Raw genomic sequence first — 23,290 nt, 5'->3', positions numbered from 1 at the left:
CCAACGACATACTGATGGTAAAAATGGACACACGAGCCAAACACTGATAACACACTGATGGTAAAAATGGACTCACGAGCCAAACACTGATGACCACACTGATGGTAAAAATGGACTCACGAGCCAAACAATGATGACCACACTGATGGTAAAAATGGACTCACGAGCCAAACACTGATGACCACACTGATGGTAAAAATGGACTCACGAGCCAAACACTGATGACACACTGATGGTAAAAATGGACTCACGAGCCAAACAATGATGACCACACTGATGGTAAAAATGGACTCACGAGCCAAACACTGATGACCACACTGATGGTAAAAATGGACTCACGAGCCAAACACTGATGACACACTGATGGTAAAAATGGACTCACGAGCCAAACAATGATGACCACACTGATGGTAAAAATGGACTCACGAGCCAAACACTGATGACATACTGATGGTAAAAATGGACTCACGAGCCAAACACTGATGACCACACTGATGGTAAAAATGGACTCACGAGCCAAACAATGATGACCACACTGATGGTAAAAATGGACTCACGAGCCAAACACTGATGACCACACTGATGGTAAAAATGGACTCACGAGCCAAACACTGATGACACACTGATGGTAAAAATGGACTCACGAGCCAAACAATGATGACCACACTGATGGTAAAAATGGACTCACGAGACAAACACTGATGACCACACTGATGGTAAAAATGGAATCACGAGCCAAACAATGATGACCACACTGATGGTAAAAATGGACTCACGAGCCAAACACTGATGACCACACTGATGGTAAAAATGGACTCACGAGCCAAACACTGATGACCACACTGATGGTAAAAATGGACTCACGAGCCAAACACTGATGACATACTGATGGTAAAAATGGACTCACGAGCCAAACACTGATGACCACACTGATGGTAAAAATGGAATCACGAGCCAAACAATGATGACCACACTGATGGTAAAAATGGACTCACGAGCCAAACACTGATGACCACACTGATGGTAAAAATGGACTCACGAGCCAAACACTGATGACCACACTGATGGTAAAAATGGACTCACGAGCCAAACACTGATGACCACACTGATGGTAAAAATGGACTCACGAGCCAAACACTGATGACCACACTGATGGTAAAAATGGACTCACGAGCCAAACACTGATGACCACACTGATGGTAAAAATGGACTCACGAGCCAAACACTGATGACATACTGATGGTAAAAATGGACTCACGAGCCAAACACTGATGACCACACTGATGGTAAAAATGGACTCACGAGCCAAACACTGATGACCACACTGATGGTAAAAATGGACTCACGAGCCAAACACTGATGACCACACTGATGGTAAAAATGGACTCACGAGCCAAACAATGATGACCACACTGATGGTAAAAATGGACTCACGAGCCAAACACTGATGACCACACTGATGGTAAAAATGGACTCACGAGCCAAACACTGATGACCACACTGATGGTAAAAATGGACTCACGAGCCAAACACTGATGACATACTGATGGTAAAAACGGACTCACGAGCCAAACACTGATGACATACTGATGGTAAAAATGGACTCACGAGACAAACACTGATGACCACACTGATGGTAAAAATGGAATCACGAGCCAAACAATGATGACCACACTGATGGTAAAAATGGACTCACGAGCCAAACACTGATGACCACACTGATGGTAAAAATGGACTCACGAGCCAAACACTGATGACCACACTGATGGTAAAAATGGACTCACGAGCCAAACACTGATGACCACACTGATGGTAAAAATGGACTCACGAGCCAAACACTGATGACCACACTGATGGTAAAAATGGACTCACGAGCCAAACACTGATGACCACACTGATGGTAAAAATGGACTCACGAGCCAAACACTGATGACATACTGATGGTAAAAATGGACTCACGAGCCAAACACTGATGACCACACTGATGGTAAAAATGGACTCACGAGCCAAACACTGATGACCACACTGATGGTAAAAATGGACTCACGAGCCAAACACTGATGACCACACTGATGGTAAAAATGGACTCACGAGCCAAACAATGATGACCACACTGATGGTAAAAATGGACTCACGAGCCAAACACTGATGACCACACTGATGGTAAAAATGGACTCACGAGCCAAACACTGATGACCACACTGATGGTAAAAATGGACTCACGAGCCAAACACTGATGACATACTGATGGTAAAAACGGACTCACGAGCCAAACACTGATGACATACTGATGGTAAAAATGGACTTATGAGCCAAACACTGATGACATACTGATGGTAAAAACGGACTCACGAGCCAAACACTGATGACACACTGATGGTAAAAATGGGCATATGAGCAAAACACTGACTACACCTATATTGTTTTTTTTTACTTACAGTTTAAACATGGACGTGTGAATGTGGTCTAACATGTAAGATAAAAAATTGCCAATTGAGCATATATTCCAGGTAATTTGATAAAGCTACCAAACCATATCTTTGTTTGTGTTCTCGGCAACCATCTGTTCATGATGAATGCAAAACACCAAGCCATAATTTCCGGCATAAGATGCATGAACAGGATGTTCCCAAATATTGGTATCATAGGAACCACATGTATCATTTTTAATACTTTTCCAGGATAGGATGCTGTAAATCCTACATCTGGACATGATCCTAATAAAATATCAGTAGTCTCTTCAGGTGTCACATCATTTCTATTTTATGGTCTTTATATTGAGCTAAATACAGATATTAAAATATACAACTCAAGCAGTCAGGTCTATCCCAAAAATTATCAGCACCTCAGAAAGTACTAAACTTTAATATACTTTTTAAAGGAATTTTCAATTGCAGAATTGCTACTAATTGATGGTAGTAATTGAGTAATCAGTGTCTTTCATAAGAAAACCTCTTGAAACTAGTCACAGATTTCTGTAAGTAAATCCCTCAGATTTCAACAGGATTTCCAAATAATGTGATTTTTATATACAATATAATCTGGTATTCCCTGAGCTGTGAGCTGCCATTAATAGATTGCCTGGATGATCCTTGTTTCTTGCAGAGATAAATGGCAGAAGTGTATCGTTAGTGGATGCATAACATTTGGCCAAAGAGAAAATTATGGGTTAGGGCAGGCACACCACGGGCGACCAATGATCACCTGTAGCTTTTAAAGGAAACCAGGCAGTAGATTCATGCTGGCAGAACCACAGGCAGCATGAATCAGACACTGGCTGCATTATTTCAGCCAGGTATGTATTACTCTGTAACGCTGAGGTATTTAAAAGAGAAAACATTTACTAACCTGAAATTACAACTATCTCCGGAACTAGTACTCCTCCTGGTTGGCCTAGACACCATCCCACATATATATAGACCTATAGTCTCGCATATATTACTTACAGCGAAAAACTACATTGCCGCCCTTTGGAGAGACCCTATTCCTCCAACACTAGACAAAGTAATAGACAAAATCTCCTCTCACAACACGTATGAATACACGTTCGCCCTTAGGAACAATATCTTACAAAAATACTCAAAAAAATGGAACCACTGGAACCGTTTTATGTCTTCAACTAATTTACCCAATATGCCTTCAGGATCCTAACGTTGCATCACTTGGACCTAATCGATTAGTATGAATGATCTTCATCAGAAGACCTTATACCCCATCATGGCAAACAGACTTTTGTTCCAACACATAGCGGGCATAACCACCTACCCTTCTACCCAATAAACCCATCCCTTTCCTTCTTTTAAAAACACTAATGCTTCCATCCTTGTAAATAGTTGTGTTACGACACCAATTCTAAATATGAGACCAGCATAAGTCTTTTCTTTATCTTATGCTCCTTATACCTCTAGATGCAAAATTTCTAAATGTGAATTATCAACTAATTATCAGTTATTATATGGTTTATGTTACTTCTGAATTTGTTAAAACTGTATAACTACACTTTATTGTAACTTATTTTGAATTTACTCAAGTTCAACGAATACTTCTTCTTTGCATGTTAAAATGATTTTAGTCAATAAAAATTAATTTAATATAAAAGAGAAAACATACTTTGAAAAAGCAGCCAAGGTCTATGCATCTCATATGATTAATCCAAGGTTGGTCACTGGTTCCTTACATCACTCCTCTAGATTATTGGGTCTCTTATTTGTCACTCGATACACATAAGCCCTGAGACATCAACTGGTTTATGCCGGAAAACTGAAGTAAAACAGTTTGAAAAATTGCTAAATTTTCAGGCAACACAAGGTTGTTCAAAATTTTTGCAACTTTTGGCATTTTCACAACAGTATTAGTCAGCTCTGCCAAAATGGGCAGAGCTGGGGCTGGATATGCCCTGGCAGTGCGTGCTCTTCTAGTTTATGAGTTGTGAGGTATCTTACACCACAAATCTTACTCCAGACAGCACACCACTTTTGAGACACGCCTGATTCATCATGAAATTCTTAATGAATCAGGGGCCTCTGACTCCACCATGTCTCTCATCAAGACAGGCGGGAACAGTGCTGGTCCTAATGAATGGGGGCTGTAAGCTCCAAAATATCTATGTTCTCTGAAACACTGCAGCGTTTCAGGGTAAAGCAAACATAGCAGCCAGTCTCTGATTCATAGTTTGGGCAGGATAAATGGTCAGATTCCCATAAGCTGGATGCACACACAGACATTGCTGCATAAATTGTCATTACTGTCCTGTTTTCTCCTTTGATGTAAATAATTTTCTTTTATCTTTCATTTTCTGACTATATCCAGCATGCTCTAAAATTGTTGTGGTTTCAGAAATACCCATTTACTAACATCAAACGCCTTGTTTTTCCTATATAAAATTGTGGTAACAATGTCATGTCAAGATCAGGGCCACAGTGCTGAGTCTTTATCTAGGATGTCATTCTATTGTGAGGCTCAATGGTTTCTGCTAAAAATATAACATGTTAGGTTTATTTTTTTAAATACAGAAAGTGACATAAAAAATACAAAAATAAACCCTCTGAAAAATATGTTTAAAGAGGATCTGGCAGCTCACACAACTTGTCTGTTCCAATAATTACTGGCACATCCAAGCCTGCATCATCTTTTCTCGTTACTTTGTATTTTGCTGCTCTGCTTTTACTAGTAGAAGTTTATGACAACTAGGTCAAAGGTTGTGTCCCTACAAGACTAACACTGTCTGCACTGATTGGACAGGGCAAACTGTACATCCTCGCCCACAACTGGTGACACCCAGCAATAAATAGGAATGCCAGAAAAACGGCACAACTCATACAGGCAGATTTATTAATAATGGCTTACATAAACCTGGAGCACCATATTAAATAGAATTTGTCAGTAAGATCAACCCTCCTGAGCCGCCTATATGGGAATGTACGTAGGTCATAGGAAGATGAATAAAATGATACCTCGATATTTGAGATCCGATGTCTTATTCCTGAGAAATCCACATTTTTCTTAATATGCAAATGAGCTGTTAAGATCTATGGGCCGGACATAGGTCTCCCTGAGAATCTGCCTCCAGAGCTTATTTTAAATGACAGGAGGCATTACCAGTGTGAGACATGCAATGACTGACAGTCTGCTCTCCTAATCTACATGTCTCACACTGGTATCTCAACTTAATTTAATATAATCTCTGGAGGCAGATTCTCAGGGAGATTATGTCCGGCCCATAGATCCTAACAGCTTATTTACGTTTTATTCCAGGGAAATCCCACTTTTTTTCTGGAAACATTGGATCGCAGATATCAAGATATTATTTTATTCAGCTTGCTACATGCCCATATACAAGGCTTAGGAGGGATGATCCTCCTGACAGATTCCCTTTAAACTCTTCCCTTCTTTGGTGGCTTACTTTAGACTAGACCAAATCATCATTAAATCAAATTTAATTAGAAGATTTAATTAAATTTAACACATTTTATAAATCTACAACACACACCCATATTTAAGATATTTAAGTATATGATCCAGCGTGCTGGGGATAGGGAGCAAAGCATAACATTTTTTACTTCAAAATATAATAAATATGATGAACATAAAATGAGCAAGAAGATTTGTCACATCACCAGTGAGATAGAAAGCCCAACAATGTTATACAATCTGCCCCATCGTTTCAGCAAAAGTAATTCCAGAAATGTTTGATATTCCCTTCAGGCTACGTTCCGATCATACTTCTTGTTTCTTGACACATATGGGTTGAATCATCATTTGTGTTTTTTTCAGGAGTAATTTTTTTTTTTGTTGGGGGACTTTGTACCAAATTTAATGGGTGAGCCAAGTTTGATGAATTGGCGCAAATTCAAAGATTTTTACTTTTGACTCTTTTACACTTTTTGTGTATTTTTGGAGCAAATAATAATCTTTCATAATCTTTTCCAGAAGCTGTAAAGTGTTGCATGTTAGTCTTTAACACCACAGAATAAATTAGATGCATTTTGTACTGTATTAGGATAAGTGCACACTTTAAGCACTTGGTGCAAAAATTTCTCTTGGCAGGAAAAACGCACTGAACAATACGGACTTTTTTTGTGTTTTTATGCCTTTTTTATTTGTGTTTTTGTTGTAGCTTTTTCCACACTCAATAGGCTGTGTTCACACATTTTTATGCTGAATTTTACAGCAGAAGCTATGAGATATCAGAAATCTCATGCACACACATTTTTTTTCCCTGACTGATTTGGAAAATGTTTATGCAAACTGCAGCATGTCATTTCTTTCAGCATTTTTTCGACATTTTTGCAGCTTTTTTAACCCATCGAAAGTATCAGATTTTGCTGTGTTTTTGGTGCAAAGGTTGCATCATGATTTTTTGGGGGGCACTAAGCTTTAGCAGAAAGAACAAGAGACAACAAAAAGGCAGCAAAAATGCAGCAAAACTTGCTTTTTGTAAGCAGATTCTTTACTGCCAAGAGAGCAGATTTTTCCTGCGGAAAAAAATGCAACGTGTGAACATAGCATTAGGCCAGGTTCAGATTGTGTTAATGCACTCCGTTCAATGCATAGCATTGACGGACTGCGTTAACACTACTCACTTAACGAGATCGTGTCATGCGTTCGTGCTAGCTGCAGACCGCGTCCGAAGGTCCGTCACAGAATGACGGCACATCGCTAACGCATGCCGATTATGACATGCATTAGCGATGCGCTTGTCTATAGCAGTGTATGGGTGCGGTAACGCATCCGTTACATAGCGTTAAACGCACCCCCCTATCGCAATCTGAAACCAGCCTTAGTATGGGTGAAATCTGGAGTAAAGACGCTGAAAGAATTGAAAAGCTGTAGATTTAAATCTGCACCAAATCTGTAAGTCAAATCTGTAAGTGCATGACACTTTAGGTATCTCATTCACTTTGCTGGCATCAGGAAACCCTTCAGATTTTGTAATAAATTTGCGCAGAAAAAATGTCTGCAATGTCTGCACAGGCCCTTAGGGGATGTGCACACAACGTCTTTTTAATCTGGTTTCCACCGAGCACCCGACTGTAAAAGCTACTGAAAAAAATGAACATTATGCACTGCAATGCAGAAATGACATTAGTGAGCACATGCTCAGTCTTTCATTGCCTCTTCGGAAACTGTGAAATTGTTAAAAGAAGTAACATGTTCATTCTTCAGATGGCTTCGATTGGGAGCTGTCCAATCCTTATAGTTGAAACTATACAGAAAAGATGTCAACAGCAAAGAAGCCAGACAAAACAATGTCCAAAATGCCAGAAAAACCCTCTTCAGGAAAAAAATGCCAGGGAACTGGAGTACAATTACACATAAATGTTGTAACATTTTATGAATTACCTGAAAATATCTGTATAACCTAAGCCACATCCATAATGGTGAACTAAAAAAACAAACAAACAAACAAACTAGTAAAGTTAACTAAAAAAAAGGTTCACATGAAATAATGAATAAGGCAAATAAATAAGTCACCATTAGAGCAAACATTACGCCAAAAAAAACGTGCAAACGCAATGATGAATTGGTAACTAAATGTAGCTATAGAGCTCTATTTGTTATGTGGATGCCAAAAAGTGTACTTCTGGCCTGTCAGTACATGGCAAAAAAAGGCATGCAAAGATATAGTACTATTTTTATATATTAATATGTGGCGCCCCTGAGGGCTCAGTCGCCACAGAGGTACTGCACCTCCTCCTGAGGTGTGGTACCCCACCATTCAGGTAAGGTGGAGACACCTGACCACACTCCAACACCTGCATCCCACACAACATAGTAGTGTAGCAAAGCACCCTTTGGTGGCTCCCTGCTTGGAAAACAAAGAGTGCTGGGAGGTGGGTGGAGCTTAGTCTGCACAAAAAGATTGGGAAGAGTTTAAGATGGGGGAGTCTGACTAGGTCAGTCTGTGAAAGAAGATCCCCGGAGAGGGATGGACGAGGGAAGTGCTGCAGCAGACCTCAGTGACCTGGGTCTGCTGGCACAGGAAGGAGACATAGATGGAAAGCCTGACTTTTTATAAGAAAGATAGATTTGAATGGAACGTAAGGAGAAGAGGAGGACTGAGGATTAGGGTTAGAGCAGAACCCTTCCCAAGTTCTCAGCGCAAGACCGGAGTCCGGTCCCCGAGGTTGTATGGATACTAATGGTCCTGCAGCAGACACCGGAGGAATAGAAGTTGTCACCACTTTATTCCCACACAAGACTTGGGGGCACAACAGCAACGTGAGTGAGCCGGGACTTAGTAGCAAGGAGTCCCCGAAGCAGGCTACAGCTGTCTGCTGTACAAGTAGAGTTCATAGGAGCATCTGACAGGAGGAACTCTAGTGTAACTCAGTACTGAGAGTACTTCACTATAGGTGCAAAAGGGAGACGTTCAGAAAAGGCACATATGTTGGCGGAGTGTTAGAACGGAGTACTTCATCTTGCCTGGAAGTTGGCTGAGCTCCTGACCCGGAGGACACGGCACGGATGCGGGCACCTGTATGCACAACAGACTGTGAGTAAAGCTTTGGAACTACATGCCCTGGTGTCCTCCGCTTATTCCTGCGCCAACACCCTCAGCACTGCTACATCTCTGTGCCTGACACTGCACCATCTACGTCTCTCCCCTATCTCTTCATGTACACTGCCCTTGGGCTACTGCCCTACCTGTGGAGTGCCACAACATCATTGCTGCACTACACCATCTGTCCCAGAGGATCTGTTCGCAGCGTCGGCTTAACACCTTTCTTGCCGAACACCACACGTGGCGTCACGAATCATTCAATTAACATTTCCACTATTTATAATGGGCGCCCAGGGCCACGGACTGGGTCATAGCTGCCGTGAGAACAACCCCACTCGTGGAGATCCGCGGGCCCGGTACCGAGTACCCCGCCGCCCTGGGTGCGAGGGCGACCCAACTATATATAGTATTTTTGTGCTCTGCCATCCTGGGGAGGCTGGCAAACAATGTAAATGCTCACATTTTCACAATGTAAAGGCTGAGCGTTGCTGTTCTTGCTCCAGTGCCTCCTCTCTTCTTGATTTGTGTGGATGTCGTGTTCTACGTCTTCCATACAGTGTCCTTGGCATCACGCTGTTGTGTAGGCACCCTTCTCTTTGCCCTACTGTAATAATAGGAAAGTATTGTAGTGCATATGCGCAGGCGCTTTTTGGCCTTCCCCCGCACATGCGCATTACAGTACTTTGTCATGACCTCAGCAGGGCAGAAAGAAATGGCCCTGCGCAGGAGCGCGATGCCGAGGACACTGAGTGAATGGCATAGAACACATCATGCACACAAAGCAAGAATAAGGGAGGCGCCGGATCAAAAACAGCGCACCCATTGGATAAAACCGCCCCATAGGTAAGCGTAATAAAAGTTATTTTTTGTGTTATGCACAGCGCATTGTGGACATGTAAACAGCAATCTAGAATGCTATCACATAGGGATTACAGGTGCTGGCTGTATTTAAAGAGGGAAAAACCTAGTGATAGGTACCCTTTAACAATCTGCTGAGAGTATTAGTACTACCGTGTGTGATGCGAGAAACTCGCACGAGACTCTTACATCAACACCTGGCACTACCGCCGGCACTCAGGACTGGAGCTGCTGCTGCATAGAAATACATGCAGCTGCAGCTCCGATCCTGAGTGCCGGCAGTATTGTTATACCGGCCTAAGTGTTACAGCTCCCGACACTGCCCCGATGACTGGAAGCAAGCGGCGGCATGGAGAATAAAACATAATTTTCTCCCTATAGCCGCTGCTCCAGTAAACCAGCCGTACATGGTTAAAATCGTATTTACCTGCAGATTACTAGTATACCAGCAGATGAATAGCATTTTTAAAGGTGACAGGTTTTCCTTAAACATAGCACATAAGCAGAGATTCTCTCTTACTATTCAGATAAGGGAAGGGCCAGCAATGTGAAATAAAGTTTCTTAAAATCTTTCAAGCCCCTTCAATACAATAGCTTAATGAATGAGTGACATTCTTTATATGCAAAGTATGGATTATTCACTGTGGTGGATGTAATAAGCAGACATGGAACAAAAATACACCTTATTTTGCTGGTTTGTAGGTTCTATCCTCAATGGTAGTGAAAATTGGTGTCCTGAACAGTGGATCCAGTGAGCATTACTAATTAACCAGTTACACTGGACAACTTGATACCCAGAGATTTATAAGAATTAGCACTTGTTACAATGCTTGATGTACAGAATCCACTTTTGATCAATGTCACTGCTGCATTTGCATGTGGGAGCGCAACCAGGAGCCGCCGCAAAAGACTCTGCAATAATAAGACAGTAAGAGCGACATCTACAGCAATAACTACTATAGTGCTGTCTTTGTTTGCACCTATATCAACTTTAAGAGCAGATAAAAGGATAGTGTTTTTTTGTTGGTTCTGATATCTTGGTGTGTTGGATCTGATGGTAATACATGTGATATGTTCTAAAGATTTAGCTATCAGACCATTTTTGCAGCTTTCTAGGAATTTTTTTACTGACTGCTTGGGGTCTGATCCCACTAATCCTGAGAGCTGGATCCCAGAGGTTCCTATATGAACTGAGGAAATGGGTCATGTGCAACCACGATTTCTATGGACAGAGAATGGAGCAGTGGTTGCACATGCTCACTATTGCTCCATTCACACCGGCTGCTTTAGGACCCATGTTCTTATGATCAATGTGTGGGATAGCAGTCTACCCTCAAAGATTATACATAATGAATATGAATTTTTTTCTGTATGGTTGCTTTATGGTAGGACTGCATGACAATGGGTATTCGCGATGCCTATAGAATCCCCCATCTACTTTATGATTGCCGAACCCATTAAATGATGACTCGCACACCTTTATTGGATAAATTGGCCACAGCAGCCTTTTATTAACATTTTAACAAAACATTTACAAAACAATGTTCCCAAAGGAGGGGCGGTCCTCGAGGCCCTAAAATTGTAACTGCCACAGGTCAATGACCCCATAAACCTTGTCCCCAGTACGAGTCCTGCCTCTAGCCGTGAAGCACCAGCTCAGAGACCCTAATAGACTCAACCGGACAATATCCGCCCGAAATATCCTCGTATTTCCGCTTCCATTCCTCAGTGTGACCATTATGTTCTGTTCCACATTAATCCGCCCAAGGGGGAGTCCAGGACCTTACAGATCCCCCCCCTCCAAACCGCCGTTTCCTGGCACCACCAACCTCGAGGACCACTCCCGCCACGCCGAGCTGCCATGACAAATATACAGAAATGCAAAACATTTGTTAGGAAATCAGAATTCTTAGCCCACTATACACCCCATATCTATGTATCCTGTAGACAATTCCACCATAACCACATAAACACGGGCGGGTGGGTGGGAGCTTGTTCCTACTGTAATAGGGCACCTAAAATGGTTGCCCCACTAAGATGATGACCCCCTCTTATAGTCCCCCCCACCTCCCTCCTGTGCCCCTCCTACCCCTTCCAAGCCTCGTCCCCTTGTTATTATTCAAACATTTAACCCTTTCTTTACATGTCACCTTCCTATAGTTCCCCTCAACCCTGTCATGTCGTCCTCCCATTGATGGCCTGCGGCCCAGTACGGCCTCACTTGACAATGGGTATTCGCGATGCCTATAGAATCCCCCATCTACTTTATGATTGCCGAACCCATTAAATGATGACTCGCACACCTTTATTGGATAAATTGGCCACAGCAGCCTTTTATTAACATTTTAACAAAACATTTACAAAACAATGTTCCCAAAGGAGGGGCGGTCCTCGAGGCCCTAAAATTGTAACTGCCACAGGTCAATGACCCCATAAACCTTGTCCCCAGTACGAGTCCTGCCTCTAGCCATGAAGCACCAGCTCAGAGACCCTAATAGACTCAACCGGACAATATCCGCCCGAAATACCCGCGTATTTCCGCTTCCATTCCTCAGTGTGACCATTATGTTCTGTTCCACATTAATCCGCCCAAGGGGGAGTCCAGGACCTTACAGATCCCCCCCCCTCCAAACCGCCGTTTCCTGGCACCACCAACCTCGAGGACCACTCCCGCCACGCCACTAACGCAAATGTTCTGACCCCTCAAACATTTGTGTCCCGCCACACATTTAAGCCTTTCTCTATGCCCTCTTGGATTGCCAAACACCATAAGTCCAATCCGATCGCATTCAGATGAATCCCATCCTTCCTCCAATAATCCCCTTCCCCGATTCCAAATCCATGTGGTGCACCACTATTGCCCCATTCCTTGCCATAAAACGGGACACTGTGCGATTAACCTTTATCCTAGCCTTATTCACCCCTCGGACCGATCTCGCCCCGCGCCACACCTTCCTGGGAACTATGTCCGACCAGACCACCAAAAGCTTGGGAAACATGGACCACAGCCTCAACATGTCAAACTCAATATCCCTTATTAGATCCCTGCATGGACGCTTCCCCAAATCGTTACCCCCTAAATGGATTAGCAGCACCTCTGGAACTCGATCTAGGCGAACGAACCTATGAAACTCAGGTAATAGCTGCTTCCACACCATGCCCCGTTTACCGATCCATCTCAAGATTGCTAAAGTCCTTGGCACACCAAGCTGCCTCCCATCCAGACGGACGTCAGCTCTCAACGCTGCCCAGAATACAAAAGAGTAACCCATTATCCACACGAGCAGCTGTCCCGACTCTGAAACAAATAAGAAAACAAAACACCATAACCACAATAAGTAGACCTTGTGGCCAAACACTAAACCAAATTAGGGCGTACATACGAACGAAACCTCACCAATTCCCACCGACCAATCCTCCTTACCATGTCCTCTCCCAATCCCCTCCTTGCGGCCTCCGTAGCCGCCCCAATCCGAAATGAGTGACCACTGTATTCCCTTGCTGGCAAGCCCCCTCTTTCCAAACACCGCCTGAATATCGTTACGAATTGAAAGCGAGACAGGAATGAACCATCTCCATGAACCAACAACGGGTCTGTAAACGATCTCCCTCTTGTTCCGAAAATCCTCATGCAACTCACAGGGCATAACGGAGACCCGCTCACCTCAAAAAGCACCACCCTACAACCCTCACCATCCCTATCCGTCTTAGAAAACCGCAGTTATTTCCAACCGATCCCCAAACACGTCCACATCTTGTCTAAGCAGCCCCCCTTTTTTAAAACGGGAAGGACTCACCAATTCCCCCAACCGAAATGCCCCGAAGAACGCCAAAGAAAATGCCAATTTAAACAAGACAACCTCCTCCGGTGAGGCACATACATCTTTCAGATGCTCGCCTAATACTAACAGTACCTCATAAGATACCGGACGCCTCCTGTCCGAATCCCTCCAGTTTCTCCTCCATCCCTTTACTGCTTGCAAAACCAAAAATGACTTAGTTAGGTCCCGCAACCCCCTAAACTTAAAACCAAAAGCCAATCCTGACAAAAAATTATTACGCTTCGGAACTGACCAACCCGATTCCCAACTATGACCCAATAATAACAGTAATTTGCTCTCATCTTCCAAGCCCCCACCTAACTTTAGCTTCCAATCTTCCCAAACCCGCCAAGTTTTGGAATAATGAGACCATGTTCCCGCTGCCAGCGACCTGTAAAACAATTCTCTTACTGCCCTGACAGAAGGCTCCATAATTCCTCCGGGCAGACCAACCCCGTGGATTCCGCTTGAGGCGCCAGTTCCCGAAATCGATCCCACTGCGAACAAAAAAGAGCTTCAAGAATAGGATACCTTACTGTAGGTTGGGACTCGGCCACAACCCAGAGGTTGCAACTCAAACCCACCCACACCAAGTGCTGCAAAATCTTGACAACGATCTGATCGGGGGATGACAATGAATTTATGGTCTTTACCGGTCCCAACGACTCGCAATGGAAACAAATTTTTTTGTTGCATACCAACTTTCCCCATAATGATAGAGCCACCACAACCGTGAAGATCTCACACACGACCTGATTGGCTATCAACTCCGTTGGCCATCGTTCCACCAACCACATACCGTGAAAAAATAAGCAAAAACCTTGATTACCGGTTGAAATTAGCATACCCAGTGAGTCAGCCGACACCACTGATGCCATCCAAATCGACTTCCCGTTGTAAGATTCCAAAAAAAGCGCCCAAACTCTGAGGTCAGCTTTCAACTCCCTTCTCAGCCGTATTAAATGCGACGGCGATGTAATCCCAACCGTAGCCAAAAAAAGCCTCCTGCAAAAGGCTCTCCCTATTGGCATAATCCGACAAGCAAAGTTAAGCTTGCCAAGCAGCGATTGAACCTCTCTCAACGTTGCCTTCTTCAAACCACACATCTGGTTTACCGCAGCCCTCATATCCAAAACCTTATCCTCTGGGATCCTACATTCCATAGCAACGGAATCAATCTCGATACCCAAGAAACTCAGTGATGTGACTGGGCCTACGGTTTTTTCTCCTGCCAATGGGACTCCAAATTTTTTTGCCACGCTCTCCATTGTGTGAAGCAAAACAGAACACGCATTCGACTGCGCCGAACCCATAAACAAAAAGTCGTCCAAGTAATGAATACAGGAGCTAAGGCCGGACACTTCCTTAACCACCCATTCCAAAAATGTGCTAAACGTTTCAAAATACGCACATGACAACGAACACCCCATCGGCAAACAACGATCAACATAAAACCCCCCGTTCCAAAAACACCCCAACAAGTGCATGCTGTCCGGGTGAACCGGAAGCAAGCGAAAAGCCGCTTCAATGTCCGTCTTTGCCAACTGAGCTCCCTGGCCGCATTCCCTGACCCAATTCAACGCCAAATCAAATGATGTGTATGAAACTGAACACATCAGCGGGTCGATCCCATCATTAACTGACAAACCCTTTGGGAATGAGAGATGATGTATCAACCTGAACTTGTTCGGCTCCTTTTTAGGCACTACCCCCAATGGTGAAACTCTCAAGTTAACCGCTGGCGGGGATCCAAACGGCCCGGCCATCCTCCCCAAGGCTACCTCTTTATTCAACTTTTCTGTGACCACTTCAGGGAATTCTCTGGCCGACTTCAAATTCTTGGTTGACAACTTCACCTCAACATCAACAAAGGGGATCCGAAACCCGTCCCGAAAACCATCATGTAACAAAACCGCTGCCTCTTTATCCGGGTACTCATTTAGATACTGCACCATCTCTGACAGGCGCACTGGAGTCACCCCTTTTTTCAAATCCGTCAGACCCTCTTTGTTTCCCACTCCTAAAGCACTTTGCCGCCCCGTGGCTGCCTCCACATGAAGAACACTCATGTTTGAACTTACATTTTGTCCCGAATTTACAAACGCCGTCGTTAAAGGAGAAGCACAGTCCCTTTTGCAATGCCACCGAGTGCCCTGACTGCCCCGAACCCCCGATGCCCCCAGAAAAAAGCTGTGTTCCCTGTCCTGATTTGACTGGAGCCGTTACTCTCATCCATAGTGCTATATCCTTGTGGTCCCAGCGGATACTAGGTCTAACTGCCTTCCTCTGGCGGAATTGTTCATCATACCTAAGCCAACCTTGACCCCCATACACTCTGTAAGCCTCCCCAATGGCATCCATATAACAAAAAAGGGATGAACAATTTTCCGGTGACTTCTCCCCAATTACGCTAGCTAGTATAGCAAATGCCTGCAACCAATTTGAGAATGTTCGGGGGATGAGCCGAAACCTCCTCTTTTCCTCATCCTCTTTTTTAGAATCATCCCTCCGAACCCTGTCCAAGTTAAAGCGATCCAATGGGAGCAACGAAAAAATTTCCACGTACTCCCCCTTCCAAATCCTTTCCCTAACCTCCTGCTTCAAGTGCGCCCCTAAAGGCTCTTCGAAACAAACGTACACCTCCCCTTTCGCAGCGTCATCTAAGCGCACAGCGTCATCTTTTTCCTTCTCACCCCCCTCGCCTATCGCCCCTCTTCCCACTGACCCGACCCCCACCAGTACCTCCCGCACCTCAGCGCCTGGTATTGGCCCTAATGAACCCGGCGGCCCGTTACTCCCTGATAATGGACCCGTGGAAACTCTGCCCTCCAGTAACTCCCTATCCCTCGTTGGCCCTAGCCAAGCTGACAGCGGCGACGGCTCCCCCAGACCTCTCCCCGCATCCCATGATCTAACCAATTCTCTCAGACCTTGAAAAAAACAACCCCATGCCGGCACTAGCTCCCCCCGCAGACAACTCCCCACGCGCATTCACATCAGAGGCTAATGACGGCTGCAAGTAATTAACGGAGTTCCTCTCACCTAGTTGCCTGGGTGCTGTGTTCCCAGCGGCCGCCGATCCGGGGTCCTGATGTCCTTGGTCCACGCCTGACGATCTTCTGCCCATGGCAATAGCTTCCGGCGGAGCTCCATGCAGCCAGCCAGGTGTGACCGCTGCGTCCATCGTGGGCCTCAGACGCTAACTTGACCCATCCTGTCTCCCTGACAGTGCTGGGCAAGTAGTAAGCTGTCCATGGGCCATGGGACCCACCACCCCCCTCCCAGCTGCAGCACCCCCCCTTCATGCTGGAAACCCCCTTGATACCCCGCACCCCCACCCTCTCCACCATCCCACTCAGGCATAAGGCTTTGTCTATCTCCCAGAATCACTGCAGCAGTAGCAGCAGCAGCCATATGGTGGGCGGGTGTAGCACTCTGCCACTCACCAGCAGCTCTGTGTTGGTGATCATGTAAAGCTGCAGTCCTCTCAGTCAGCTGTGCAGCCTGGTGCACGCTGGATTGTCCTGCTGGCTCAGCGCTCCCTTCCCCCAGCGCAGCCGTCCCCTCGTTCAGCCGTGCCGCCTGGTGCACACTGGGTGGTCCTGCTCTCTCTGCTCTCCTGTCCCCGCGCGCAGCTGCTGTGTGGGCGGATCCTCCCCTCCTGCTCCTGGGTGAAGGCACCGTGGAACCTGGCCCCCGTGCTCCCTGACGATTCTGCCGAGCTGCACCCTTTCCTTGCTGGGCACCAGCCGCACCATCTCCAGGTTCCCCAGCGGCCATAGACGAATGTGTGAAGGGGGAAGCCGACACCTCCCCCTGCTGCAGGTCCCGCCTCGACACAGGATTCCTCCCAGCTCTCAGTCCCCGTGTCCTAGGCCTGCGGCACGAGGCACCAGCCGGAGGGCACGGCGCCGGACCCGGGGGGTTACCTCTGGGCTGAGGCGCTCCGGAGGCCTGGCTCTCCGAGGCCGTCGCCCGTTGCCCTGACTTTGTGGATGAGTGGTCCCCCCTTCCTGCAACAGGCCCTGTAGTGATGCCTGCAGCCATCCTGCACCCCTGGAGCTCGCAGCCGTTCTCAGCTGCTGAAGGATCGCTTCAACGTCCATGATTTAAGGTAGGATCTGAGCTTGTTCCTACTGTAATGGGGCACCTAAAATGGTTGCCCCACTAAGATGGTGACCCCCTCTTATAGTCCCCCCCACCTCCCTCCTGTGCCCCTCCTACCCCTCCCAAGCCTCGTCCCCTTGTTATTATTCAAACATTTAACCCTTTCTTTACATGTCGCCTTCCTATAGTTCCCCTCAACCCTGTCATGTCGTCCTCCCTTTGATGGCCTGCGGCCCAGTACGGCCTCACTTTTTCTAAAACCCGCTAGCATTGTATGCTACTTAAGTCAACCAAGTCAGGAAGACAGAGTCAAGTTAAAGGAACTTTCCATTTTCAGTAAAGTTATATCCCCAGGTGCAGTTTGATAATGCACCAAGAAATGAATCCAGTCCCTCCTTAAACTTTTGTAGTAAGTCATACATTAGAACATCATGTATCATCTTTAGTTAGTAGTGACTTTAACATTCTTTGGGAGGCTTCTACTTGGAAGCCACCACTATTCTAGATGTGCAATTATAAAATAAAGAGGCGCCACAAAACTGACAAAAAACACAGCTGGCTTTAATTCCGGGTCATTGGCACTCTTTGCCTTTTCCCGGCGCATGCTCATTACATCGGCAGGGCAGAAAAAATGAACCTATGCAGGCGTGCCACGGGGGGACATTACTGTATGTGGATCACGTAGAATGTGTCATCCACAAGAAGGCAGGAGGATGGCGACTGTAGGAAGATAGGAGTCACCGGATCAAGCCCAGAAATGTCCATTGGACTGCACCGCGCAGTGCCGTCTTTGGGTATAATGAAAGGTCTTTTTTGTACTATGCAGAGGTGAAGGAGGACATACATACAGTTTACTAGCATGTGTTAAATGAGAGCTTAAAGGTGGTGGCCATACTTTAAATTGGGGAAACCTGGTGACCGGTTTCCTTTAATATTTAGCAAAATAACACATCGAATAGGGCTGTTAAGAACACAGCTGGAAACTGCAGGAAGTAGTGGTGGTGCTTTAGGTGGCAAAAACCTTTTGACAAGTTCTAACTCTAACTAGGCACTCTCGGGTTTCATCATTTAAGCATTTGACTAAAAACATAGATGTAATCACAGAGTTACAAAGTGTATCACTTTATAATGACGGTTATTTGCCACATACTTCATTATATCGATGTAGAGATGTAGTGGACCTTAAAAAGCTGCAATCCGACAATAGGAATTTCCTACATTTAAAACTTTTAATAACATTATACCATCAAAATACCTTTTCAGCACCCAACCTAAGGCCGTTAGTGCAAGTCCTTGAAAATGAAGAAAATTATATTCTTTATGAGATGGAGTCTACCACATAAATAACTCCATAATTACCCCATGCCTCCCATATACCACACACATCTACAATACTTGTCTTAGCCATTTGTGTGAGTTTTCCTACACCTCATATCATTATTTTTTTTTATCACTACCTTGTTTCCTTATTGCTCAATCATGTATTCCTGTTATGCCAGTCTGGATGCCAGGCAAGTGTAAGCAATACTGCATTTCACGGAATAAAAAAATCCAAGAGAGCAAAGAACATTAACAAGAAATCATGGAATATTAACAAGAAATCATGGAACATTTATAAGAAATCATGGAACATTAAGTCAGTATTTAGAATTAACCCCTTCCTGACCGGGGGATTTTCACTTTTGTTTTTCCTCCCTTTTATCCATGAGAGATAACTATTTTAAATTTCCATCAACATGTGAACTTGCTTTTTTTGTGGCAAGGGTTGTCATTTTGAATGATACCATTAACTTTATCTAATATAAAATCCATGTTGGGTGAAATCATTTGCTTGTTTTTATAGTACAATTACTGATCCCCTATGAAGCCTAGCCACTGGAGCTCTAAGAAAGATGAGACAAGGGCCTCCGGTAGGACCCCAGTTCTCATGGAAAACTATCAGCTCTCTGTAATCTCATAGTGGAGTGACCAATGGGCATCAGAATGATAGTTACAGATTGACAGCAGCATTTGAGTATTTAAACAGGACTGATCAGAACTAGCTCTGGTTGCTGCTGTTTTCAGCAAGTAAGTGCTGGCTGTACAACACAGCCGTTACCTGCTGACTGTAGGACAGGCTGAGATCCTGAGCCCACTCCATGTATCCACAACTGACATAGGACATACCAGCAAATACCGCTATGTTGGGAAGGGGTTAAAGAAATGGATTTATCAATTTATACACGTGGAGTAGCTATCAGTCTACCATGCGCACTGCTAACAGCTCTCTTTGAAGATTTCCCCATAATCATATTTATTTCAATGAGTAAGAATAAGTTACAGCAAGACATTTCTGATAAAGACATATCTCCCACAGCAATAATGGATCAGGCATGTTGAAATCCAACATGCGCAGGCTCAGACTGACCCACAGGAGAACAGAAGAAACCTCCGATGGGCCCCTATGCAAGACCTTGCACATCTGCCATTGGGAGACAGTCAAGAGACCCATATAAATAATAGATCGTGCAAAGATCGATGGGTTCCGCTAACTTTGCACATTTTTAAAGCTGGATCTGCTTTACCACAAAACCCACAGTTATGTAATATCTTAAATTGATCATTTCATCTTTGGACATATTATATTTATCATGGTTATCATCTTTGAATATCTGCTACACCAAGATTAATGAGAAATGCCTGAATACAATGACAGAAGACACAAACATATGAATATATAGTTACAGGAACAAAACATTACATTAAATTGCTTTTTAGCTAAGGAGCTTTTCAGTTCTCAAGAACACATATTACAGACCAAGGTTAGTAATGTTTGTTCACATGGAAACCATACAGCTAATCTTGAAAACCACAGCTATTTGTGTTAAATAGAATATGACCAACCATAGATCAGTGGTGTTCCTATGAGGTTTCTCATAGAGACCTGCTTAAAACTATTAGATTCGCAAAATCTCACTACAAAATTAGTGACTTATTTCTATCACAAAATTAACACGAATAGCTCAAAGGACTTTAAGTAAAAAAAAAATATATAAGTTAAAAAAAGTGGAGTCCAAGCGACTACATTCATGTGAAATATTAAAATCATATAGTATTCATCCTCCTCTGGTCCAACACCAGATCTGCACCGCTGCTCCTGTCTCTGTGTTTCAGCTGCTGCTGTGACATCACATCAAATGCTCACATCAGCACTGCAGCCAATCACTGAACTCAGCATCTCATCTACATCAGAAAGCTGATGAGCTCAGCGATTGACTGCAGAGGTGATGTGCCCTATCGACGTAATGTCACCGAGAGGGCCACGAGAGGGTGAGTACTCTCTGATTTTTTTTTACATGACTGCAATCCTTTGGGAACCACTAATATTTAAAAGTGGAGACCCCCTTCCCTTCAATAAATTTTGGTTTGTAATTTTAGTTTAATGGAGACATTGAAAACATAATGCACAGTGTCCACACACAGGATATTTCATTCACAAATTACCCCTACAGTCTAGATAACATATACTTGAGGTTAAACTATGGAAATCTAATGATTAGTTAAAAAAATAGATATATCAATAGGAAAGAATGAGGAGGGGAGTGGAAAAGGTTAGACTCTTAGATGGAAAGTCAGTGCCGTGACACGACGGGCCTGAAGCGTAAAAAAAACACAAAGATTTTATCTGTATTTTATCAGTGGAGGGAAATTATTTTATTGGTTGGTAATAGCAACATTGTTGTGAGTTTGCAGTAGAGGTGCATTTTAGAATATGCTTAAAGACCGGAGCAAAAGAAAAAAGAGAGGGCCAGAGTGAGACAAGGCACAGCATAGGCCTCGGAGAGGTGTGACTGACAATGGGTTTAAGGAACTGCAAAATAAGGGATTTCAAAACCATGGGTATAATTTTGTTGCTTAATGAAGTTACTGCCGTTGCCTACTTATTCCATTGTGATACAGCGAGTGAGTCGTTATTTAACGCCTTAACGACTAGAGATATTTTTGTTTTTGCATTTTCGTTTTTGGCTCTCCTTCTTCCCAGAGGCATAACTTTTTTTTATTTTTCGGTCAAAATGGCCATGTGAAGGCTTGTTTTTTGAGGGACGAGTTGTACTTTTAAATGACATAATTGGTTTTAACATATTGTGTACTGGAAAATGGGAAAAAAATTCCAAGTGCGGTGAAATTGCAAAAAAAAAGTGCAATCCCACAGCTGTTATTTTTTTACCATGTTCACTAAATTCTAAAACTGACCTGCCATTCTGATTCTCCAGGTCATTACGAGTTTATTGATACCAAACATGTCTAGGTTCTTTTTTATTTACGAGGTTAAAAAAATAAAACAAAATTTGTTTAAAAGAATTGCGCCATATTCCGATACCCGTAGCGTCTCCATTTTTCTTGATCTCGGGTTGAGTGAGGGCCTATTTTTTGCGTGCCATGCTGACATTTTTATTGATGCCATTTTGGTGCAGATACGATATTTGATCGCCCAGTATTGCATTTGAATGCAATGTTGCGGAGACCAAAAAAAACGTAATTCTGGCAGTTTGACTTTTTTTCTTGTTACGCAGTTTAATGATCAGGTTAATTCTTTTTTGTTTATTGATTGATGTTTGTTTGTACTGACAATTAGTTATTGCTTTGTATGTATAAAGAAAGAGTTAGGGCGAGGTAGTATACGACGCTCAATTCAATCACAGTTTCCTGTTCCCCTTTGTATTTTTTATAGTCATTGGGAGAAGGTTTTTTCCATAGTTCTCTCCCATGTTGGATACAATTCTGCTTTTGGCAAAAACAGAATCACAGGCGTGACTGCGAGCTTAGTGCTTGACAAGTTGTGCTCAATTGGATTTTACAGATTGTGAAGTGATTACAATTTTTACATCTGAAATTCCCTGCATTTACATGTGTATTACTGTATTACTCAGAATGCAAAATGGAATAATTTAATTTATTCACAACATGACATAACACAAAAGGTTTAGACATGCTCATATGTCAAGGAATCCCATGTTGTAGCAACTTTATTAAAAGCAATCCAGGGTGGAGCTGCTTCTTCTTGCTCAGGTCGGACCAGTGAACAACCCATCTGCCCTATGCTATGGCTTGGTGGTGTTGGCAATGACTTCTCTACTATCATAGTGAGGACTCGGAGGCCTTCAATGACTTTTACTGAAGGTAGTTGAGTCCCTTTAGAGTTATGAGAACTCTCTAGAGATGATATCACAGTTCTTCTGTTCCCATTATTATTTTTTAAACACTGGGATAGGAGCAACAGGAATGAGAAATATAAAGCTTTTCTACATAGTTCTATCCCATGATGGATAAGATACTGTTTTTGTAATAAAGAAAATCACACACGTGACTGCGAGCAATTCTACAATTCTAGATCTATAACCAGGTTAGGCGAGGCAGTTCAATAAGAATAAAACAGCCTCTCACCTCAAGTAACGATGAACACAAGAAGGTCTTCTTAGGATATTTGTCATGCTGACTGAGGGAGAAGTAAAGTGCACAA

At 43.7% G+C, this 23,290-nt stretch overlaps 1 protein-coding gene and 1 pseudogene across 1 annotated transcript in view; both read right to left on the bottom strand.

The window, feature by feature from the left end:
- PASD1 (PAS domain containing repressor 1) overlaps positions 1-23,290 on the bottom strand; it is a 161,990-nt gene that overhangs the window by 110,221 nt on the left and 28,479 nt on the right. The gene's annotated exons all lie outside the window — the stretch shown is intronic.
- On the bottom strand, positions 11,967-14,199 carry LOC141048196 (uncharacterized; annotated as a pseudogene).

This window comes from Dendrobates tinctorius, unplaced genomic scaffold (genome assembly GCF_039654945.1).
Source record: "Dendrobates tinctorius isolate UK_male_01 unplaced genomic scaffold, ASM3965494v1 ptg000133l, whole genome shotgun sequence".
NCBI classification, from domain to species: Eukaryota; Metazoa; Chordata; class Amphibia; order Anura; family Dendrobatidae; genus Dendrobates; species Dendrobates tinctorius.
The sequence above is the reverse complement of the archived record's forward strand: the minus strand, read 5'-3'. Positions and strand labels throughout refer to the sequence as shown.